We start from the raw sequence: 6,000 nt of genomic DNA, 5'->3' as shown, positions 1-6,000 counted from the left end.
GCATGGAGGTTCATGGCGCATAACACCGAGAGCATGTCACGTACAGTGCATTTGACCCAAACCAAGTATGCGTAAACTTTATCATGTAATGCCTTCTTAGAGTTCTAAAATCAATCATTTGATAATTATATTATGTACTTATTGTATCATATTCTTATATAAATAAAGGTATTTATTTTGATTATTATACTTATTTATATTGGTGCCAAATAAACTAAGTATAATAATGTCCTTGAGTAGAAGGTTCTTACCTATATCAATCGATTGGTTGAATCGATAGTGAGATGATATAGGGAACACTACTTTTAATCATTCCTAGTCGAGTATTAACATTCAGGGACAATGTTAATGCAATAAGACTAGCATGTAAGTCAACTCGATGACTTGATCTCACAAGTCATGGATATAGAGATATCAAGTTGACACATGGGTATGCATTAGAGAATGTATACTGAATGACCCGCCATGAGAAAGTATCATTCATCGTTATATGAGTGTCATATACTTTCTCATGTGGCTATTAGTATGACTACTAGTCCTTGGACCTGAAGTCACCATGGATCCCTACATAAGGAGTTACGTACTTTGGCTTCGTCAAACGTCACCCGTAACTGGGTGGACTATAAAGGCGATTACTGGGTATGTAACGAATTATGCAGAGGGATGTGAGTGATGTAGATGAGATCTATCCCTCCTATATGACGAGAGCGACATCGATATTCTTGATAGAGTGAGACCACGAAGTGCATGGCCATGCCCAAATGAGTCAATATGAGATATTGAGCCCATTTGATTGAGTGAGTCTACTTGGAGTTCAAGATTTAGATTGGTCAGAGGATGACACGGTCTATGCCTCACATTGATCAATCTAGATGTCTAGGATAGAATGACACTTGTCATATATTGTGAGGAGTCACAATTAGTAGTCACAAGGTGATGTTGGATCTCAACATTCTTGTAACTTGGGTAGTAATGATGTGTTGCTAGATACCGCTCATTACTTATGCTTCTAAATGGGTTTAGGGGCATTGCCAACGTTACAAGAACCTATAGAGTCACACACAAAGGACAATTAGATGGAGATTAGGTTCATATGATGAACCAAGAGGATTAGATTCATGTGATGAATTAAATTGGATTAAGAGTAATCCTAATTGGGCTAATTGAGTTGGACTCAAGTTGATTCATGTGTTTAATGAGTCTAATTTAGATTATGACTTATTGAATCAATTTAATTAAATGAATTAGATTCATTATATTAATTTGGCTTGAATTAAATGGTTGGATTAGATCAACCATGAGAGAGATTAAGTCAAGTTTGACTTGACTTGAGAGGAAGAGGAAGAGTCAAGTTTGACTTGACTATTTGCCACCTCATTTGTGAGTTGGCATTAGGAGGACTAATGATGATGTGTCACATCATCATAGTTGGCACATGTGTGTGCCACCTCATGGAGGTTACAAGTCCTCTCTTTAATGACCTCCACATTTAATGAAAAAGAGTTACACTCCTTAATGTGGCCGGCCACTTTTGAGTGTGAATGAAATTCATTTTTCATTCAAGCCAATTATATCATCTTCTTCCTCAAGCTCTCCTTCTCCTCTCCCTCTTCTCCTTGGCCGAACCACCTAGGTGCTAGCACACCTATTGTTTGGTCTTCTCCACCTAATTAGTTCGTGTAGATACGCATAGAGAGTTGTCTACCTTGACAACTTGAGATCCGACATCTCCTTGGACAAGCGGGACTCGCGAAGGGCACGCTACGAGGGTAAAACTCTTTAACATATAGTTCTAGTGTAGATCTATAGGTTGGTAAACTCGTACTCGTAGTTTTTCGAACTTTTATTCTTCGCACGGATCCGGTGGCGGGGTTTTGGGGATTCCGCGACGCGAAAAAGCGGTTTTCGCGGCCCGAAAAACCCAACAGTGGTATCAGAGCCACGTGCGAAGACTTGTACGAGTTTAGTTTGTATTTTTATGAAAAATATAGATTCTGTAACATTATGTAATTTTAAGTATTTTATGGTTTTTATGGGTAATTTTCTTGTAGAAGCGAAGCACAAGTGTTTCGACACTTGTAGGGTTCGACTACCGAGAAGATTTTTCCGAAACGGCAAGGTTTCGCCCCAAAACTTTTTGGGACAGCAGGCTAAAGCACTGTAGGATCGCTAAGGAACCCTCGCGATGGTTAGATCGCAGGTAGGGGCACTGCCCCTGGCCCCGCAAGGGGATTCGTTCCGCGATTGCGCCCGAAAACCGCTAAACGGGACCGCTTGGAAATTTTACTCGTAAAAATTATAAAAATTAGTATTAAAATTACAGAAAATTATGAAAATTACATAATTTAGAATTATGTATAATTTGTGATAGTCATGGCCCAAAAAGACCCAATCTGATTGGATTTGTGTTGTAATTCATATTACGGCCTGCGTGCCGTCATTTGTGTTGTGTGTGCTGCATATTTGATACGCGACCTGCGCGTCGTGCCTTTCTCCATTTATTCTTGTTGTAAATTAGTTTAGACTCGAATGTAACTCGAGTTTCAAAATTGTAATGTACAAAATTGGAGTCGTGGAAGGTCCACTCGAGACAGAGTTGCGAGGAGGGCGCGAGCAACACAAGGTGGTCAAAGGGAGGAGCTTGAGAAGCTGTTGACCCTAGGTTGACCATTCGATCTTCTCATTGGCTTGAGAAGATCGTAGTAGGGTCATGACTAATCATAAATTAAATTAATTTAATTAATTGCTTGTGTGTATGTGATGCATGATTAGTAATTAATTAGTGCCTAACGATTAGATTAGATCTAAATCATGTACAAGATGCACCATCTCGATTAGATTAGATCTCAATCGCATCAACTCTAATGCATACCGTGCCGTGATACCTATCACTACCTCGATCACATGTGTTGTTGAATCTGCCAAAGCAGAGCAACACATATTATCTTGGTAGGGTACGGAGGGACAATCTTGGTCCCGCCTATCAACGCATGGGTGAGTACAACTCAATTAGATTGAGTAACTAGTTAACTTGGTTGGATCGAGTAAAACTCAAGTTTTAATATAACTGCGGATAATGATCCTATAAACAAGAGTTGCATAGTGATGTAATTAGTAAATTGTTACCTACCGATCATACTAAGTCTTGGGCGATTTAGCCAAAGCTAACTCAAGGCGTAGTATGATGTGGATCTTGTCCCACACGAATTATAGCTAGTTGGTTAAGAATCTAGTAAGTGTGGTTTGACCACATCACTCACTTGATTCTACAAAAATTATATAATTCAGTGGGAGCATCATTTAGTTAAAGGCCTAATTAAATGATAAAAGGAATATGATATTTACTTTCTGCTTTAATTTCTGTTGTAGATTACCATGACGTCGAATACGAACTCTTTCTCCCTGCGTTTTGTCCTTATGAAGGACAAGCTCAACGGAGCTAATTTCCTGGACTGGTACGGGAATCTGAGAATAGTTCTCACCCAAGAACGTAAACTGTACGTTCTGGAGCAGCCCATTCCGGAGTCTCCTCCTGCCAATGCCACGCGAGCTGACAAAGATGCTTATAAGATGCATCAAGATGACGCATTAGATGTGTCCTGTTTTATGCTCGCGACCATGAACTCTGAGCTTCAGAAGCAACACGAGTTGATGGGTGCTTATGATATAGTTGAACATCTTCGTCAACTATATTAAGGACAAGCAGGGCACTAGAAGAGGAACTGCACAGGATACTTGGAAGATCTTAAGAAGAAGAGAAATAAGATTTCTACTTCAAGTATAAATGTTATAGAAGTCAACCTCTCTATTTCTTCATCGTGGGTATTAGATACCGGATGTGCTTCTCACATTTGTACTAATGTACAAGCATTGAGAAATAGCAGAGCATTGACGAAGGGCGAGATAGACCTACGAGTAGGCAATGGAGCACGGGTTGTTGCTGTTGCTATAGGAACTTACTATCTATCTCTACCCTCTGGGCTTGTACTAGAGTTGGATGATTGTTGTTATGTGCCTGCTTTAACTAAGAATATAATTTCAGTTTCTTGTTTGGACAAGAAAGATTTCTCTTTTATAATTAAGGACAAATGTTGTTCTGTTTATTTAAAAGATATGTTCTATTGTAGTGCACCTCTGATGAACGGACTCTACATTCTAGACCTTGAAAGCCCTATCTATAACATAAATAACAAGAGGTTCAAGTCAAATGACTTGAATCAAACCTATCTTTGGCACTGTCGCTTAGGTCATATAAATAACAAGCGCTTATCCCAGCTCTATAAGGATGGTTTGCTGGACTCATTTGATTTTGAATCTTATGAGACGTGCGAGTCATGCCTAGTAGGCAAGATGACCAAGACTCCCTTTAGTGGGCACAGTGAGAGAGCGACTGACTTGTTAGGTCTTATACATAGTGATGTATGTGGCCCTTTCAATGTCGCTGCTAGACGCGGTTATTAGTACTTCATCACATTTACTGATGACTTCTGTAGATATGGTTATGTGTACTTGATGACACATAAGTCTGAATCCTTTGAAAAGTTCAAAGAATTCAAGAATGAAGTACAAAACCAGCTTGACAAGAGTATTAAGATACTTCGATCAGATCGAGGTGGAGAATACCTTAGCCATGAGTTTCGTGACTATTTGGCTGAGTGTGAGATTCTATCCCAACTCACTCCTCCTGGAACACCACAGTGGAATGGTGTATCCGAAAGGAGGAATCGTACCTTATTAGATATGGTACGATCTATGATGAGTCACACAGATCTTCCGACATTCCTTTGGGGCTATGCTCTAGATACGGCAGCTTTTATACTCAATCGAGTTCCATCCAAGGCCGTGATAAAGACACCATATAGGATATGGACTGGGAGAGATGCCCAGGTGTCTTTTATGAGGATTTGGGGTTGTGAGGCTTATGTTCGACGTCAAGTCTCAGACAAATTAGGATCCAAATCCGACAAGTGCTACTTTATTGGATATCCCAAGGAAACTAAGGGATATTACTTCTACATTCTCATTCAGCACAACGTAGTTGTGGCAAAGACTGGGATCTTTCTAGAAAGGGATTTTGTTTCTAGAAAGACTAGTGGGAGTACATTCGATCTTGAAGAAGTTCAAGATGCGGACCATAACACTAAAGCCTCGATGGAAATTGAATTGGAACCACAAAGTGTTGTGGATGATGTTGTTCCACAAAGAGTTGAGGAACAACATCCAGTTCAAGTAGACATACCCCTTCGCAGGTCTGATAGGGTACGTCGTCAGCCTGAGAGATACTCATTTCTCTTGTCTGACCATGATGACGTTGTGCTCATAGAGGATGAGCCTACCACCTATCAGGAAGCTGTGATGAGACCAGATTTCGAGAAATGGCTAGAGGCCATGAGATCCGAAATTGAATCCATGTACACCAACCAAGTATGGACTTTGGTTGATCCACCTGAAGGGATAAAACCCATATGGTGTAAGTGGGTCTTTAAGAGAAAGACTGACATGGATGGACTTATCTATAAGGGTCGTTTGGTAGCTAAAGGTTTCAAGCAGATTCATGGTATTGACTATGATGAAACCTTTTCTCCAGTTGTGATGTTTAAGTCCATTCGGATCATACTTGCTATTGCAGCATACCATGACTATGAGATATGGCAATGGATGTCAAAACCACATTTCTGAATGGAAACCTGCTCGAGGATGTGTACATGACACAATCTGAGGGTTTTGTAGATCCACAGCATACTAGCAGAGTATGCAAGCTGCATAAGTCCATTTATGGACTAAAGCAAGCTTCTCGGAGCTGGAATCTTCGATTCGATGATGCAATAAAACAGTTTGGTTTCATCAAGAATGAAGATGAGCCTTGTGTCTACAAGAAGGTTGTAGGGGACATAGTTGTCTTCTTCATATTGTATGTGGATGACATACTGCTCATTGGGAAAGACATCTCTTTGCTACAGTCTGTCAAGACTTGGCTAGGGACATGTTTCTCAATGAAGG

This window comes from Zingiber officinale, chromosome 5B (genome assembly GCF_018446385.1).
Source record: "Zingiber officinale cultivar Zhangliang chromosome 5B, Zo_v1.1, whole genome shotgun sequence".
Classification (NCBI taxonomy): domain Eukaryota; kingdom Viridiplantae; phylum Streptophyta; class Magnoliopsida; order Zingiberales; family Zingiberaceae; genus Zingiber; species Zingiber officinale.
This window is presented reverse-complemented; position numbering follows the sequence as displayed.